This window comes from Neodiprion lecontei, chromosome 4 (genome assembly GCF_021901455.1).
Source record: "Neodiprion lecontei isolate iyNeoLeco1 chromosome 4, iyNeoLeco1.1, whole genome shotgun sequence".
NCBI classification, from domain to species: Eukaryota; Metazoa; Arthropoda; class Insecta; order Hymenoptera; family Diprionidae; genus Neodiprion; species Neodiprion lecontei.
This window is the reverse complement of record NC_060263.1, coordinates 17,578,259-17,598,540: the sequence shown is the minus strand read 5'-3', so window position 1 is coordinate 17,598,540 and position 20,282 is coordinate 17,578,259. Positions and strand designations below refer to the sequence as shown.

General features: G+C 37.4%; 1 protein-coding gene across 11 annotated transcripts in view; it reads left to right on the top strand.

Moving 5' to 3' along the window:
- The window catches only part of LOC107224546 (glutamate-gated chloride channel), a 106,054-nt gene that overhangs the window by 21,661 nt on the left and 64,111 nt on the right, over window positions 1-20,282 (top strand). For 10 of the 11 annotated variants that reach the window (XM_046738376.1, XM_046738375.1, XM_046738374.1 and 7 more), the window contains exon 2: window positions 8,761-9,093. The gene's annotated coding sequence lies outside the window, so the exon portion shown is untranslated. Of the gene's footprint in view, window positions 1-5,955; window positions 6,084-6,183; window positions 6,330-8,760; window positions 9,094-20,282 lie in introns of those variants that run through there. The other variant, XM_046738367.1, reaches the window with a different exon arrangement.

Here is a 20,282-nt window from a genome sequence, read left to right as displayed (position 1 = left end):
GCTCTTCTTTGGCTTCTATGTATCCGACACTAATTCTCCACGCTTTCTTCGATCATGAATCATAATCGTATATGCCAAGTTTCGGGACTGAACTGTGTAAATATTCCTTATTCGTACGGAGGTGGTAAATCACTGCCACGCGAAATGTTTTACTCTACGTTAATGAGCGTTTTTTAATTTGATTTATTCTTATTTCTTTTTCTTTCAATTTTGTTTTGATGTACTTAAATACGTTTGCATAGAAACGAGACTTTACTGCGGCATGTATTTTGTCTCGTTATTGCGTGCAGCTTGCAGCGAAAATGGAATTATGAAAAATACACAAATGATAGCTTTTATAAGAGAGGCGAGCTTCTCGCAACTTTCACGTTCGTGCCGGCGCTAAAATTTTTCTATTTTCATTTTATTCTATGTTTGTTTCTCAAAACAATATTCATTTCATGGGTTTCGCCTGAATTTTTTTCCAAATCATATTTACCTCATACGGTATAATAATTAACGTGTCCTGAAAAAATACGACAGAAGGAATAAAATTTTATTTGTAGAATTTGTTCTTATTTTCGGCTTGTCTATACTGTACATCTATAGCATTCAACTTATTTACTGTGTTTTAAAATTTTCAAATTATATTTACTTCGTGTGATTATATATATGAATTCGAAAAAATTTTGTTCACCCACATTTTTGTGGGTATGTTAATCGTTTACTCTATTTGTTTAGTTTGACTGCATTTTTTCAGTAAACCAAACCTTTTGTAACGCCAATTCATTGTTACATCATTATTGAAATAATAATCAAACGATAGTTAAAAGAACATATATTTCGAGTGACCATAACGATATCCACTTGAAAAAGAGGAAAAATTTTTTTTTTTAAATGTTTACATGCACCAGTTTCCCTATTTACAGCAACAAAACTCATTTTCACTTTGAACCGACGACCACGTTTTGGGTAAACCATAACTCGAAATTCATCTCGGTGTTCAGCTTAATAATTCAGTATATTATAGGTATGTCATATCATTCATACGAACGTGTCGTACGTGTAAGCGGAACATTATGCGAAGGCTACAGAGTTAGATGCATACACATTATATGTATATATATATATATATGTATGTATATATATATATATATATATATATATATATATATATATATATATATATATATATATATATATATATATATAATATACGCATACACAGCAACAAGCTATAATTAACCTGCAGCTTGATCTTGGCTCTCTGTTTGTGACCCCTTTGCGTGCGAGACGGGATCCGGACGGATGTGAAACCTCCCGGTCTTTGGGCACGACATGTGTTACGTACGTACGCCTCTGCGAAATACCGCATAAACGCACACACTCGCGGCTTTGGATGGCATGTCCAAGTGCAGTGTGTAGACCAGACTTCCCTTGGCACAGTTAAATTAAACAGACGAACGATTTAGTCGCGACTGCACGGACTGGCCTGACCCTAAACTTTGAGATTTGAGCTTGACCCGGAGACGCGGCGAATGGCAAAAGACGCAGATGGGGTCGTTATTTCTCGGGAAGAGGGAAAAAATTGCATCCATACGCTACGATTGTCGGAAATTGAGGAAATGTTATTTTACGGAATTAATGTGGGTACTAAATTGTTTTAGAATTCCATGCGAAGGAGTTGTCTGATTTTATCTAATCATTGTTGGATTTTTGGTATTTTTGAAAACGAAGCGAGCCCAAGAATAATTACATGGAACGAGTAATAACGCAAAAGAACGAATGTACAAATTCAGTATTCTCTATTCACCAAAATAAATGACATCCGATACAAAATAATATTTCATTTTCTCTCAACGAAATTAAATGTGATATGTTTCTGAATGAATGCTAGAATGATTAGCCTTAAAATTGATTCAAAGTCATGGGCAGGAATTTAATTTATAAATAAAGTCGTACCGTTCACTGGGAATAAACTGAATCAGTGACTTCAAATCATATTTAAATAATGTTAGTTGAGTAAAAATGATATGAGTTAGTTTTTCTGGTTTCGTCGAAGCAACGTCGCGTTTTGAAAATTATGAAATCATTCCAAGTCTTGACCAATAGGTAACTTTATCCAGGTTTAGATGGCGCTGTTATCATGGCTGAAATATCGCCAATTTGAATTCAAAATATCGAGTTTAGTTTCTTTTTTTGCCGAGTTATCTTAACAAAACTTTAAAGCTAATCTTGAGACACGTTTCATTGTTTGTACGATTCATGTTACCGTAATTAAACTCTCTCTGTTCCTTGCTACGATAACCTTCAGATTCATCACCGATATTCAAGTATAATGTTCACTGTCTACATAATTTTCTCGTTTATCGATACAAACTAGTCAAAAACGATTAAATGAAGTCTACAGTATTTTACTCGTTTCATATTTCCTCTGATCAATTTTCTTTTGAGATGTTTTCTAAAATCAGTTCCATGAAGAAATTTCGTATTCAAACGAGACACTAACTGCGTGGCACCGCCAAGTTTTCAAAAATTCGAATGAGCATACCCACATTAAAATCAGAACTACAGCTCTCGGTTCAGAATGATCTCGTCAATGTTGCCATATATACTTAAAAGTTTTGCGGAGTCTCTGCACCTGGACTCATTTTCCGAGGACTGTCCCCGAGGCCTGAGAAATGGCCTACAGATGAGTAAACATGAGAACGATGAAATGGGGCTTCTGCAGAGTTTACACTAGCTAACTACCGGCCTCTTCACCCCCTGTTGGTACAAAATGAGTAAACCGCAGACGGGTTCTCTGCAATAAGTTTACTGGGATTGGGACTAGACTACCTAGTCGGTATCACTTTTTGGCTATAGTTACGTTTGCGAAACGTGAAACGGTGCTTTGCTTGAGCTTTCATTTCTAAAATGGTGAAACTTTATTCATTTCCCACGCCCGATTTCAAAAATCGTTTCATATACACGTATATATGTATTTATTTTTTTCTCTTGATTTTGACCGTGTGCGACACTGATCACTCGACAAATTTCAAGAGTTTATTTTCTTTTGTAAAGTCGACGGCGTGACTTCATCATACGGTTGAAGAGTAAATTTTACTGCAGTAAAATGCTTACCTCCTAATTAAGACTCGAAGTTTCTTTCGTGTCAGATTAAAAAGAGTTCGAAAGATAAACTATTACGCCGTTAACGAGGAATTGGTGTTTCCGATTCTTCTTCACGTATCCTTCACTTACTTGCCAATTACCGCGTTAATCGCATAATTTTGAATCTACTTCCCCAATTAACTGTCCGCGCGTATATTTGAATACTTGTCACGTTACGACTTATTATTTTTTTTTTGTCAATCCAATTCTCGGATCGCATATCAACCATGAAGTGGAAAATTACCTGCTAATTATGACACGGAGAGAATCAGGGGCCAAGGTACATTCATCACAAACTTAAGTGTCGCGGCACGTACTTGCGACGTCATTAACGGAAAAATGTCTCAACGCTGTAATCCGTAATATTCTAGGCTTCTAATCGGTCTGTGTATTTGATGCTTGTCGGTGATTGTAGTGGAGATATCCAAACCATGAAGTTCCTCTTACGTCGTAAATTACTCGTGCACCCCCGTGTAGGAGCGTAATGATTCGATTATCACGTACCTACATTTGATTATCCGATGAGATTGTGAACGAAAAATAACAGCAGAAACAAAAAAAGCAGGCAGTTTTAATTGTATTGCATCTACGTAATCACGAACATTCGCCATTTGACGCTACGTCATGACAGAGAACATGTATAACTTACAGGTCAAATTCCTAAAACGAAAAATGTGTTCTTATGCAAATATTTGTTCCATAACTATATGGACAAACATGTTTGTAAAGTGGTTCATGAGGAAAATTTCAACGCAGATTGTATAGTTTTTTTTTTACGAGAAGGTATCGCGTGCTGAAATTTGGAACTATACACTCAAATAAGAATTTTTCCGAATTTGCTTGGCAGAAATAAATTCCAATTGTATATGGACCTATGTAAGATAGTTAAATTATTTGGAACATCAATAGATCAGGTTAGAATAAATTTGAATCGAATTGAATAAAGCTTATTCGTTTTTGTCAAGTGAATCGTTTGATGGATTAATACATTGAAGTAAAATCTATTTATTTGACACAAATTCATAAAAATTAGTGTACGGGTGATATTGCGTATCTAATGGTATTAGGAAGTATCCGCCAAAAAGGCAAATTTCGTGGTGAAAGGGCTGGTAATTTTTTTTTTCGCAACATTCGCTACGAAAGCACCCAAAACGCATATATCTACACTAAAATTATCCGAAAAACTAAACAAAGGTAAAAGGCCTTATATTTGGTCGAAACGACCTACCAGCATCAAAATATATTTTTATTCATCATATTTATAAATGGTTGAAGGTCACATTCGCCGTTTTTGTTTTTTTGGTGCAAAATCCTTCAAAGCATCAAAATTTATCGATTTCGGTAAAATTCTTTTAAACCGCTGACTTTCTGAATTATATATATTTTCTCAAAACATGATATCGAACGTAACTGTATAAGGTCCTATGTGGGCACATGCAACCTTGCACCATTAGTGAACGCGATTATTTTTTACAAAGTTCGTGATGAAAGGGCATAACCAACAGTACTTGCGACCTTTTACCGTTAATTGATCCATGTATCAATTTCAGCGTTTTTAAACGTGTTTTCATGTTCTTCGCGTACATATAAACGAAAAAAAGCCGCTGTACCTATACGAATGGTACATGGTCGTATAATAGTGCAAACGATCTTATGTCGTTAGACACGCGATACAGATAAACCGTGAATCTTTTTTGAAACGGGACGTTCCAAGCGACGCAGCGCGCTTTTGTCTTTTCGATTTCCGGGTATAATCACTTCCGCAGCTGACTTCTACTTTCGCAAACACAGCATTTAGAAGTTGAAAAATGTTTTGGCGTGTAAAAGAAACCTGTATGTGCAAAATGAAATCCTGAAGCGTTCGCAGACTCGAACCAATCGGTAGTTATTTTCGAGGGTTTCATTCGGGTAAAAAGTTCGAAATGTACAGAATACACTCATACAAACACACACAGCGCGCGACACCAGAGAAAAGGCTATAAAGGGCTGGTGAGAGGGGTCTGAAAATGCTACGACATTGCGATAAGCCTTTCAGATGAGACTTGGAAAGGGTACTTGGAAGAGGTGAATATTTTCGACGACCAGGCTGCGAAACTCTGGTAGTATAGGTGAATCCCTTATGTCCTGTCGGTCACGCTTTACAAATTGTCCGCTAGACGTGTGTCGGTTGGATTTGGTAGACAGTGAACATGCGCGTGAGTCAATCGAGTAAAACACTTTACTCCGCCATGTTACATTGTTTCTCAACCTGCTCTCACTAGTTGTCGCCAATCGACGATCCAGCAATTTGATTTTTATTCCAAAACAAAATTGATTTTTCATTTACTATGGAATACACTTGCTCTCATTGATCATTAAGCTATCAAAGTCAGTATAACCCTCCCTTTCATTGCGTCTCAGAAGAGAGAATTGAGTTCGTAGGAGTCGTCGACTTATGGTAAGGGACTCAACCATCAAATGAACCCCGGCAAGATCGTTCGAGCCTTGGCAAGTAAGTCTCAGGCGTAAGGAAGTCGAGAAACTAGGATGAGAGAGTATAACGAGGCGTTTTCCTCGACTCGCACCGACCCACGGGCTCTGTAATGCGGACAAATGACTTAGAAACACCAAGCGGACCAAGCGTCCGTAGGAGCCTACGAGGGATAAGCTGCGAGGTGGAAAGGCAGTTTCGGTATCTTCCTGCAAAAGCGCCCTCACGAGCGAGGCGCTGCTGCACCGTACTCGCGCCTGGAAGTTGCGGATCGCGAGCGTCCGTACTGCGCATGCGCGGCGGCGAATTCGCGCGCCGAGCGAGGCTGCTCGGGCGGCGCAGTAGCGCGCAGACCATGGAGACTAGAGTACAGGAGTCCAATCTCTAAGGCGGAGAGGCAGAAAAGGCGTCCGCGAAACTCCGAGATTTAATAGTGCATGGTTTTATCAACAGCGTCGCTCCGGACGTTCTGATCCTATAAGTATAGTAATACAGTGATATAGTGACCAAAATTATAATAATTATAATAAACGTAAATATGTGCGGCATCATGGAGACTATTATATTTAATATACATATAGCTATCGGTCCAGAGTGACGACAGCGCCGCTGTAGCGGAACCCTTATTTCTCATGATTTCGCGGACACATCTTCAATACAGAGATTGAACTCCTGTACTCTAGTCTCCGTGGCGCAGTCAGTCTGAAAGCGAAGCCCGAATGAAGCGGTGAGTCGGACGAGTTTCGTTGCTGCGAGATAAAAGTAAAGCCAGCCCTCGTATACGTCACACTAGTGGCGCCCAGACTAATACTTATTCCTAATTGGTTGCGCCATTTTCTGTCAAATCCCATATATATATATATATATATATTATTATATATATATGATAACAGATCATGCAGTCCTCAGAAATTCATCTTTATTCTCTGTATGTTGCGAAAAACGTGGAAAAAGTCGATCGATCTAGCCCAAAAATGCTTGTATGGAATTCCAAAAAATTGGACAAAAAAGTAACATAACTGTAAACATTTTCTGAGAATTTGCGATTTTGTAGCTGATAATTACGGCAGCGGTAAAAAAACGATTAAACATCCCGAAAAACTAATGCTTTTCTTATGGGAAAAAGTAAGGCTTCCTAGGCGTGGGTAAATATGGCGGTAAAAATTTTAAAAAACTCGGATATTTTTTTTTGAATTATTTCGAACCAATTTGGGGGGTAAGACCATTAAAGTTCGATTTTGCCCTTCTTAAGGACAGGTCTAATATGTATATATGTATATGTATATATATATGACGTCTCAAATCGCTTCCAAGAAATTTTGAAAAAAAAAATTCCCCAGTTTTTTCCGATACCAACTTTAAGCCCTCTCTCTACGAGGCAGGATTTCCCTATTAATACACGTGTTTCGGTAACATTCTTAGAACATATTTCATTGCAAGTAGACTACTCAACTACCAATAAGATCGTAGCACCGCGCGACTAGCGGTTGATTGAGGAAGCGTAGCTGGAGACTGTAAGAGATCCGCCGCCAGAGTTTCCTAACCTGTAAACTATACATAGCCGTGATATTTTCTGCGGAGTTGAGAGATGCGTCAGTTGCGGGGAAGGTGGTACCACCTTACACAGAGGCAAACATGCACGCACGGTACATTCGAAGCATTAACGAAGTACGCCGACGTGAAACGGCCGCTCATCTCATGGACACGAAGGTCTATCACCGACGCGCGCAGGGTGGCGAGGTTATGTAGATGGTGAATACGAAGGAGGGCAGCGGGTCAAGGTCTCGCCGGCGACTACGCAACTCGCCCTGCGCCCTCAGTGCGGCCTAATCTAACCTAACCCAACTCAAGTCAACCTAACCTATCCGAGCTCAACCTGACGCGCAACCACCCTTAATCGGACCCAACCCAACCTTACTTGAATCAACCCAGCGGAACCTAATCGAACCCAACCCCACCATGTGCGCGGCATAATGTTGTTCTTTGAACACACGTAGCTACGACCCCTCACCCCCTCTCTTGTAGCGGGACAGAAATTATAGCGACCGGAGATTCCGCCCCAACTCACCCTTCCGCCCTTCCCCCTCCTTCTCACACCCTGTACTGAAAACAAATTGCCCTGCGGTCGGAATCGCTTTGAATCGCTTCGGGGACGCTGGAATTATTCTTCGATCAACGCGCCGCCATCATGTTGATGCGGCTAATGGACTTACAGGATATACAGTCAAGGCCGAATGCTTGTCAAGATAAATGTAGGACAACAGCCGGTCTTAACAAGTGTAACCAAAGGCATTCGAGTTGGATCTAATTCAGAAATGAAATAAAAATATGTATCCGTGATTTAGAGAAATATTTTGAAACGTTGATTCTTAACTGTTGATATCTTGTTACCAAGAAACGAAGGAATGTCACATTATTTTACCGGTTTTTCACCTACAACAAGTCGCTGTACTGATCCCCTGAATAGTTGAAAATCGTTTTTTCTTTTTAGATATTTTCATGTATCACGAAGATGTTTTTATAGTCAAAGGTAACTGATTAGATTCAGTAAAACTTTTCAACCATTGCATTCGTCTTGTTACATTTTCTTTTCAACAATTTTTTCACCTGACTATATATCGCACATTATATTTTCAGTACTCACTGCAGCTTAAAACCGTGTTCACCACGATTAGGAGATGCTTAAATATCCTTGTACTGCTCTGTTATGTTTTTTCATGAATATTATCACGTTCCCTTTTTTCTTTTTAAATAAAAAGAGCAAATGCGTCACATTTCGGAAACTTAATACAACGGGCCGTGATAAGTATGTGCAAGGCTTAAAAAACAATCCAACATTTTTTTCCGTATCAATTGCTTCGGTTTTGGATAATTTTACTTATTATTAAATTAAGTGATGTTTAATAATTTCACATAAAAATAAGTATTACAGAATACATATATATATATGTATAGTTACTATTATAGTTCTATTTTCCTCACTTCCGTATTGAAGGTTGCAAAATAATGACAAATGTCAAAAACGCATAGCTTCATGAATAAATGACGGTTTGATATCGAAAGATTGAAATGTAGCTACAAATCTGCGTCAATTCTTCAATAAATTAATCAGTGTACTTCAATTGTCTAACGATCTTTCTATATATTGTCTGTTTCAGGTTAAAGAATAGTAAGATGCATACATTTCCCCGCAGTGAAGATCGTGAATGGTGAAATCGTGAAGTGTGATTATTATAACAAGGGGATAAATTATTAATAGAGTTTTCACAGCAACAGTGTCATAATAAACTAAGTACAATACAACAACAACACTAATAATAATAACAATAAACCAAGTTGCGTAATCAGCAACAGTGAAGAGCTGCTGTTGCAAAACGTCCGAGAGGTGATGATGCAGTCAAACTACTGCTCCAGAAGTTAGAGAATTTTACAGATATTATTATCGGCATCCTGCCTCCTACGCTGCAGCCAGTCACACCCCTAACGCTAAGGTAATCCACCCTATGTACTACATTTATTATTATCATTATCATCGTCATCGTGTACTTAAACGCAGCAACCATGTCTAATCCTGGTTCGAAGTTTTATCACAGCTAAGCCTGAACAAATTGGTTATCTAATTGTCGCTGAATGAAATAATAATATCCGAAGAGATTCCTACTTTTTTTTTTATGAGTTTTAAATGTCGTTCTCAAACGTGGTAGTTTTTAAAAGTAGCGAATTCTGTTCCCAAAATGTTTAAAAAGGCAAATTTTGCTGTATGTGGAGATATATCCCAAATTTTGTATATTTTCTAAAGGTTACGTCACTAAAGGACCCCGCAGGAACCCTTATGGAAACTGGCTTTCAGTGAAACTCTTTGAAACCACCTGATTCTAGTAGCCTATTGCCAGTAGATCAAAAGTGCCTGAAGGCACTATGCCCCAAAAACTCAGGTTCCTACCATTTTCTAGGATCACGTCCTTGGTGTGCAGAGTAATGAATGTTTTATCCCATACAAAGATCGTGAATAGCAAAGAAGCAATTCAACAGATTCCCTAAACCAGTTCCCATAATCGTGCCCACGACTGCCCCATATCTTTTCCAGCTGGAACTATTTTCAATTCACACCATTGTCCTCCGAAAGGCCCTTGATCCAAGCACATGTTCCTTTACCAGTAAAAGTTTTCCAAAAATCGTACATAGCTTGCTGGTAGTTTTAAATGTGCCGCGGGATCATGACTCCTTCGGTCGACGATAGGTGGCTACAGTGGCGTATTGTATCATACATGGTGGCTCTGTTGTACATATTAACATTCGAGCGCGCACTAAAAAGAGTACACTGATGTATACATTGAAAACCTGAGTTTTTGGGGCATAGTGCCTTCAGGCACCTTTGATCTACTGGCAATAGGCTACTAGAATCAGGTGGTTTCAAAGAGTTTCACTGAAAGCCAGTTTCCATAAGGGTTCCTGCGAGTTCCTTTACGTTGCAAATTTCTTAATTCTTTATAATATTCAATTCTGTCCATTATGAGGTTTTCTTGAACCTCCTACATTTTCTGAAACAAACAGATTGCGAGCTGAAATCTTCTCAGAGTTTTCCAACTACTTTTTAAATTTGCAAAAGTTTTCCAAGTCATGAAAATTGCCAAGGTAATGTGTTATGAATTTTCATCAAATATTGCGGATCTTGACCCAATAATTCCAAATGTTCTGATTGCTTTCCAAAATTTATCTCAAACTTGACTACAGATTCAAAATTTACGGTATTCAAAGTTTGTTGGCTAATGTTTCAAAAACTCTGAAGTTCTCTACACACAAAGTCATCTTTGATTGTTCAAATTTCAGTGAAATTTAAAATTTTGTATAACAAGACCAGGAAATACTCCAATATTAAAAGTATCTCGTTAAAAATACGGGAAAATTATATTCGGAGGCCTAGCATTATCCAAAATCAAATTTCAATTCACGAGTTGAATAATTTTGTGATTTTTGTTCGAATGAAATTGCTCATTTAATAATATCATCATCTACTTATATCTTAACACAGCAAGTAAACAGCCAAGGGATATTTTCACCCACTTTTTCCCACATTTCAGAGTCGATCGTTAAGCGAAGGAGTTTTCGCAACCGCGATTTTGTCTTTCACCTTTCTCTTCTGTCATATCCTGCCATTTCCTCCCGTTCTCCTCGCATGCGTGCGCATTTCGCCGCTGTGGAGAATTAACTGGAAAATATTAGACGAAAGTGGATTCGGGCCTATAATTGAGACTCTGTGCTCGCGTTTATCAAATATGTACAAGACCCTCTCCCTTCTTCGCTCTTCACCGCTCCCCTCGAGCTACCGCTGGATATACTTTTACATACGGTATATAGTACATGAGCACAGCGTACATATGTACCATAATATACTGGTGCGCGAGTCAGTTAACAGTTAAATCAGGGCGGATGAACGCGTGAAACTTTAATCATAAATTTGTATTTTACCAGTCGTATTAAAAGTTGTGCCTTCGTATACATATATATATATAGGTATATTACATGGTGGAACGTTAAATGTCGCACACCGTGGAAATCTGCCTCCGTCGACTCGTAATTTTCCTGAAATTTCATTTCATTCTGCACATGTGCGGTGTGCATAGATTATAAAACACATTCTTCATTCCATTTTGTTCGAATTGCAATTTTGCCCACACATTTTGACGAAGTAAAATAAACAAATGAAATATAGGTAATGAGATATATGTATAACTTGTGCGGTTCGTTTTACGGTCACTTGGATGATGGTTTGAATCTCTTGCGAAAGCCCGTAATGCTCAGTAAAATTGTAACAAGTCGTTGTTAGGATTTTTGATAAATTTCAAAATAGTATAACATCTTTTTCTATCGTTAAATCGCTTCTGAATAAATGTATCTTTATATTGAAGAGGGAAAAAAATGAAAGAATTGAAAATTAAGAAAGAATGTGTGACAAAAATGGTGATTGACTTAGATTTGTGATAATGACATTTTCGCGTCACTCTTGCGTCAGAAGAAGAGTTTGAAAGATATTAGTCTGGAATTTTCGTATTTTGAAAGACGCTGAATTTGAATTTGATACCAGATATTCAAAATCTAAAATCATATAATTAATATGACGGGTCGAAATTCAAAAAATGGAAAGATTTCTATAAAAATTAACATCTCGTGGTTTTCGAGGTTACTGATTCAAAAGCAGAAATCATGTTTAAAAAATTTTGGATTTTGGTTCGCTTTATTATATTCGATGCATTGCATTTTGAAAATATGAATTTCAAAACCGGATTCACCCAGTTTGAAAACCTTCAGAAACCCAAGTTCAATTACTTTTTCACCCAGCAGTCAAAGGTGTCAAAATCATAATATGAAATCTTCGAATCGTAAAATCGAAGAATCCTTTGTTTAAACTGCGAGTCAGGAATATTCGGAATTTCTGCATTCTCCTGAATCAACGTAACGTCATAAGTCGCGGTAGTAAAACTTTCAATTTTTAGTCAGCTCATCCCGGAGTATAATATAATTTATTCGGTGGATATATAACAGGCACAAGAATAGATCGCTCTTTCACTCAGCTGGATATTGAGTGGTGTGCGCTCGAGTTTAGATGGCACATAAAAGTCGGTCGATCTTGAGTCAGCCCCGAGTTTCATACGAGTGTTTGCCGTAGAGATATACAAAATAGAGTGAGCGTCCCGCGAACGGCTTTGAAGCAGTTCTCTGAAGGACAGAAAATAATAATTCTCCCGTGATCTCTGTCGCCCTTCCCATCAAGTGGGTGCCACGCCTGCCAACCTATTCCATAGAGTACGTTTACACGGCGCTGTTATTCCGGTTTTATTATTGCCGACGTAGTAATATCAGATTTAAAAATGCGTGTAAATGGCGCATTACACCGGATATAACGGATTTACACGCATTTTTAAACCCGGTATTTCTACGTTGGCCGTAGTAAACCTGGAATATCAGCCGTTGCGTAAGTGTACACCATAGGGATCGTGGCCCTTGCTCCATGGGAAAAATGACAGAGCTGACGAGAGAATCATTACGCTTATACAGGAATGCTTACTCTGTATTATACCCGAACAATCTCTTGAAACTGGAAAATTAACTGCGCATGCGCCAAATAATTGAATCTCATTGGTCGGTGAAATCTTCTCGCAGCGATATTATTCTTGTCCGTGATGCAGGCCGGCCAACGTACGCAAGATGTGTACGTTTGAATTTTCAAAGAGCATAAGCATTAAATTCAGACCGTTATTTGAACAATCAACTTTCCGAGCCAATGACAAATGCTTCCCAAACTTTTCCAAGTCACTACCTCAATTATTTGAGATTCCAACCTCGAAAATTCGTATCAACTACATCGCCGCCAGAAACAGTTTGACAGCTGAAAACTCGGGATGGCCAGCCTGCACGGACAGCCGAAAAAACACGCGCATGCGCGGTTGATTTTCAAGTTTTAAGAGCTTTTCCCGTACATATCTATGGTGTTTGCCTGCCTTCCGAACCATTGCCAGAGATTATTCTAACCTTCGGAGTAAGTTTATAGTCACGATTGTTGTACAGTCTTCAACTGTTTCCATTTTTTACATTAACCAAAAAATATAGCTCTGGTTAAAAAATAATTCCGGTCAAGTTTTATTACTGGAGCCAGAAAATCCAGTGTTTTTTTTTTCTTATTACGAACACTCGTACTACATTTTTTTTCAACGATTGTGATAATTTGTCGTCGATGCGACAATGAATTAATCCATAAGTCTTATTTCACTGGAATATGTACAGAACTGAACGAATTGATTTAAAATTGCAATACACCCATCAAAAATGCTCTACTATTCTGAGAAAAAATTGATGCGGTTGAAATTTGTTCTGTTAAATTGAGTGAATATTTTTTTCTTTTTGCCACAAAGAAAACTAAATATTCCATCCTACTTATAATGAATAAACGATTTCATTTGAAGAATGTTTTCGTGGTATTGAGTTGATGAAGTAACACTTTACTTGCATGAAATATATTAATACTTCTGCGAACATACCATGGGCTTTTATAATAGATGGACTCGGAACGTGATTGGCGAGGGTGTAAGCTGCAAGCTTCTGACGTTCTCAACCTTCCTTTAAGTCGTCTGTTAGCGCGCATACAAGGCTGTCATACTCTGCGGCACCATTTGATTCACGGATAAATAGTCTACCTGTACAGCCACAATATTTACTATGCAGTGTGCAGTAGTATCTAATCGTAAATTTTACACTCAATTCTATGTTACGAATAATACGATGTTGCATGAATAATTCATGTGCTGGGAAACGTAAATTTATTAGATTCATGTAAACCCATTTTAATCTTGGTCATGAGTAGTATTGGGACTTATAATTTCCACATGTACGTCCAGTACATGTTTCTCTGGGGGTAACCAGGAAATGTATTATTGATAACTGTAATCCCATCATTTCTGTAATTATGAAACCATATTTGAATCCTTGAGTATAACGACACTCATTTGAAGTAGGATACAATTTCCTAGTTACTAATATAAATGAAGTCTTTCTCATTGTTTGTGGTCTATGTTGGACAAAAACCTGCAGACTGACAAGTGATTTTTTTACTTCGGGAACTTTGAAGCAACATTTTAAAATTGAACAAATATGGTACACATATTTTTCAACTAGGGGGTTGAGCATTGTTCGTATATCTGTGAATATTAAGAATTCTTTTTACTTCCTCTTCTTCCATTTGAAGGACATTTATTTCATCTTTCGGTTCATATTATATGCCAATGATTCTTTTTATTCCTCATTTCGTTCTCCCCATCCCTTCATCTGGCTTTACTCTTTACCCTCGGCCTAGTTTCTAGGACTCAAGCTCGCGAGGCTCGACCGAAGATTCCTATACCCTCTGAAGAGGGCTGAGACGTGCCTTGAAAATCTAATATAGGTGTAAGAGGAAGAGGCTGAAAGGGCAGTGGCTCGTCGTCGGTTAGACATACATACCCCTCTATTTGGCGTCTCGCATATCAAAAACGCGGTCTCCACCTTCTTTTTCTTGCGCTCACAGAACGAGTCCCATACTAGAGGGTAATTGTAATCCATGAATTAATATTAGGAGGAGATATATCTCCCTACTATGTCGGATGGCAAAAGTGGTACAGATTTGCGTACAAAGTTTGTAGTACCGATAACGCCACTCGCAGCGCTGGTTTCGTTTGTTGAATCGGAAATATGCGTGCGCATCTGCGCGCGCAGAAGCTTGACGTTCTATTAGCGTTGCCGGTGTTGCCAGCCACCAGGCGCAGTGAAACAAACGATACCAGCGCTGCGAACAGCACCATTGGAACTAAAAACTTTTGTCTGAATTCTGGTCCACTTTTGTAATCGGGAAGATATGTCTCCTCCCAAATATTACTCCCTGTTGCAATTATATGCTGTGAAAAAAAGAAAATAAATTGTGCTGGATTTGATACTTCTCCGGCAAAATGAGGAACTGGCGTAGTTTTTTATTGAAGTTACGGGCGAAGTGCTCTGAGTTACCAGATCAACGGTTCAATTTATCTCGGCGAGATTCTGCATGGTTAGAAAAATCATAGTAAAGTGAGCAACAAAAGTGCACCAGTCGCCAAAGTAGGAAATTCAGCTATATTTTCTCCCGTGTTTGTTTAAGGATGTATGGGACGTTCGGTCGAAAAACTGTTGAAACAAAGGATCAAATAGTGTCATAGAAATAATCTAGGTGCATCTGACCGTAAAAAAGCTTGGGTGATACAGGAATAAATTTTATATGAATCCTGCATTAAGAGAAATTTTATTTACAACGATTCAAGTATTTTCGAAATTCCAATAAAATGTGACACTGGTAACTGTTTCGTGTGATTATGGTTGTACATACTGCGTTTTTTGGTTATAGCAAGATTGAATCTGTTTTTTTGTTTTTAGTTTGATACATTTTTCTCAGTTAAATAAAGTCTTGTCATCAATTTATCGATCAGTAGAATCAAATTATTTTCACAGTTACAAGACAATACAGGACGAGTGACCTTAATCGACCAGAATAGTGAATGAATTCTTTATAAATCGTCTGAGTATAATATTCGATAGCGATAATCTATTTTTATCTACATCAGAACCTTGTAATCTTTAAATTACAACGATCGCACAAATTGGATATCTTTCATCAACTTTACAGTTAAAATTCACAGTTTTGTCATTTTTCTCTGGACTGCGAGTATTTTTCTAATTACCGATTTTATTTGATGAGCATCGCTTGAAGTTTTCGAATTTTTTGTCTCGGAAGTTTGTTTTTTGTTTACAAAAATTTTTCATGATCTGCTGATCCTGGGTCACAAGCATTTTTTAGGTCAAGACATCAAAAAAGTCATCGTGGTCATAAAAATCAAGATTCAGGACTAGTATACTTTTGACAATTCGTGTATAAGCTATTTGCGTAACGCAATTTATACGGGGACACGTCTTGTATTGACATGAGGAAATAACTTCTTGAAGAAACAATTTCCCTTATCCATTCTTTCCCCCTAAAACGATTCCGAGGATTTGGGGATATGAAGCGGCAACATGGAACAAACCTTTTCAGTCTCTCTGTAACAAGTTTGTAACAAGATAAAATCAATTTTGCTTGCCACTCTGCAAGAAAGAGAAAAAAAAAATAAAGGAAATCAAGAAATTCTGCATTGCGAAAGATTCTGCAGTAACGGTATTTCATTCCAGCTTCAAGAGATATTCGTAGGATTTTGTCTTTACCTGTCATCATTCTATGGTTTATTGAAACTTGATAAATAACACGTGAATTTTTTTGAGTACGTATAATCCTTAAACGGCACTTTAATTCTAGGTCTTTTAATTTACTATCCGGTTTCAACAAATTTTATTCAATGTATCTTTTGCTGTACCGATGGATTTTTACGATTTTTGCAAATCAAAATGAATTATTTAAGAAGGAAATATGTTGCTGATAGAAGTAAAGGGAAAAACAATTTTCGAAATTAACAAAAATTCTCTTCAGAGTAATTGAATGTTGAAGTGAAATACCAATCCCTTACAATAGCAAAATTTATGTGTGCATGAGAAAAAAAACTACCCACGTTTCAGTGTTTAGTTTAGGTATTGTATAAAATTTCTCTAAATATGTTAAAGAAATGACTAGGAAATATTAAAAAAAAAAAAACTATGTACACACGTGCAATTGATTGAAAAGGTGACGGTAGTAAAAATCTTTTTCCCACACACAATTACAGTGTCCTCGTTTTTATTTTTGCCTCAAGGATAAAGTTACGTGTTATTGTTACCCCTGTCTGCGTTTAACGAGGAAAAAATGAGGAGAAGGAAAAACAACGAAATACATATAATATACATACTGCAACGTATGTATGCATGTATTGTACACGTGTATTGACTTGAAAGGACGTTGGTGATTCGGTGACGTAAATAAAAGGAACGATCGAAGCACCTTATAGTATTAAGATTGGGTTACGAAGAAAACAGTCTATACCTTCACATCACATATTGTATATAGCTGTACGTGTATAAATAGATTTATTTACCAAGCACCGACCTGGCCCTTTGTTAGGAGGACAGAAAGTAGGCCACAACGTGACAACTTTTGACCCTCGTCACGGGTTTCGTACACCACATCGATATTTTAAGGGAAAATACGAGCAGCACGAGTTTTAGTCGGGGAATGGTGAAAACGCGCCAATTACTTCTGCATGGAACGGATCCTTATTTTTTTTCGTTTTTATAAATAAAAATAAATCCACATGGAAATTGAATTTGACGTAAGGTAGGAGGAAAAATTTTTTGGATAAAAGAATTCTGACCACCGTTGCAACCTTAGCATGGAGTTGATTAGCAGTAATTGTGCAAAAGTAAGTTCAAACTGTTTATAATTCAGATAAAATCACGAAAAACGTGTGCATTTATGAATATTCATTGCAAATTGTGGTAATATTCAGTAGTGCTGTAATAAAATTCGTTTTACAATCCATAAAGCAATAGTAGTTGTTGAGTATAAATTCAATAAAATTAAAGAAGAAAAAAAAAAAAAAAAAACAGAAAACCATGCCTGAAAAGAATTTTATTCGATTCGCAGAACTGATTGTAGGCTACAGCATATTTATTTTCAAAATTCAACAGTCCAGTTTCACATTTTATAAGCAGTTTACTTCTTGTAACAGCCACAAAAAAATGATATCCAAAATATCACATAGAATAGTAACGAAAACCGAGAAAAGGTTCTCGACTTTTCCATCACAGTCTACCCCGTTTATTGACGTGTCAGTCTGGGAATTTTACTCGCTAATACTTTCATTAGTTGTTATGTCCATAATACCAACTACGGTGTGATTAAATATTTCAGTAAATTCCAAAAAAAAAAAAAAAATACAAAGCAAAACAAAAACAAGAATCATTAAAAAGGTCTTTTGTTCGTAATCATTCAGTTTAACTCGAGAATAATATCTTACCAAATGGAATTACATAGATGCATTTCTTTCAACAAATCGGTCTGACTAGGGTGAACGGTGTTATAATTAAATATTGCTTAATGAAATCACGTCTCCATGAATAAGTTTTTCTCTTTAGTGTAAACAATCGAAATTGGACACTTGAATTTTATTCATGATTGAATGGGTTAGAAAGGGGATGAAAGGGGAAGCAAAATGTACAAGGATCGAAGAGTTGCCGCGTTAGGTGGCGTCGAGACGTCTGGCGTCTTGATTCCGGTCTTCACGTGTCTCTCTGCTGGGCGTTGTAGGCTTGCATGGGAACGCCGTTTGACTCGTACGGAAATTTTTCTCTTTCGAACCTCTTCCTTCTTTCAAGCTGTTTTCTACTTTTTCGACGATATACGTATACATATTTAAGCTCATTATGTACGGTGTATATTTTCGATAACTTTGTAAGCATTATTAAATTAGGTAGCCGTAACCTGGAAATCTAATACGGCGCAATTTGGTACGCTACTGTTTACCCAGCTTGCAACGCGATTTGCGCAATATTTACCTACCTCTATTCCGACTGTATGTACGCGAAAGCTGAGGTAACTAATTCCAGCCAAATTTTACCGCGTTACTCTGTAAGCCACTCGATTAGCGACCAAGCTCTATTGTCTTGGTGTGCTTAAACGCGAGCTTCCTTAGTAACTTTGTGGTAAGACATGTCCGACTGAACTAGGACTTTGCCTAACCGTAGACTGTATACCTTATACACATTTTTCCTCACTTCGGAGAGTCAGTTTCTTGAATCTAACAACACCGCATTGAAAGGAAAAGAAATGAAAGTCATTGTGTAAATTCGAATCCAGGAGGGTCCAATTGTCAAACATTTTTCTCTACAATTTGTTTGACGTCAGAATCATGTTTTTTGTTCGGTATTGATGAATTAGAGCGGCTCGATCCATTTCTGAAATGACCTCATACTAGTCGTTAAAAATTAACTTTCGATGTTATGAATAAATTTCTTTAGTAATGTGTGATTATATGCAACGTTGTTGATGGCAACCGAAGTAGTAACGAAAAAGATCATATCATGGAATTTGTAGAGAATGACTTTGCTGCGATAGCAAAGAAAACAAGAAAATGTTGAGCTTTTCTTGTTGAAAAAAAAATCGAGGATGACGTGATTGCTGTGAAAATTGTTATCATCCGGCTTTCGTTGCAGTAATCAATTAATCGTACTGTAAGTAAATGTGAGGCTTAATTATTTTTAACACTCATCTCGATACGCGAATATTTATTTTAACCTATCATTATTAGTAGCGACTGATTTTTATGCAATAAAAGAAAGAAAAAAATCAAGCCAATCGATACCATTTTGGTGTACGAAGTAGAAAAATAAATTGTTAGGCAAGATCATACTAAAGCCACATACTTGAATGACGTTATATTGAGTACAAAGTGCAGGGTTTATTTTTATTCATTTGATGATTATTTCTTTCCAGAGTTAATCATGAGCAAATTAACGCTGCTGAACTCAAAAATTTCAGAACATAATTGAAGGTTTTTCGCCATGAATTTAAATGGCGCAGAATGGCTCTCAGTGAGCAACAGCACTTGGAAACAATATTACGGCCTGAGCAAAATCGCAAGCGTGCGATCAATGGCCGCCATATTGAAGTTGCAAGTGTTGACATTAGCTTGAAGAAAACTCCTGACCAAAAACTTGATGTCGTAGTGGAGAGGTAATTTAGCATTGAATATTAGTAATTCAGAGTTCGGTGTATCATTGAACCTCTTCGATTATTTAGTACTTGATTATCAATCAAGGGCGAAATAATGATGGGCAACGCATTGAGTAGACTTAACGAATCTACCGTAATGAGGCAGTGAGCAAGTGAGAATGGGCCAGCCAGCCACGTGATATTAGCGTTCCATGCCGCAACGCCTTGTATTGATCGAGCTACCATCAGCTGTAGTCGTCGCTCTGACTCTTCGTTTGGTACTTCATATGAATTTGCATACATATGTGCGTTATTTTGCATGTATATAACATGCTTACATGGCTATTTTGTCGATATATCTTATCTACAATTTAACATGAAGAAAATACGCCTGCATGTATGCAATTCAGTGCACGTTTTACAGAAACCCGCCTGCAAATACGCAATTCAGTGTGCATCTTACAAAAATCCGCCTGCATGTATGCAATTCGCTGTAAAATTTACAACTCCGCC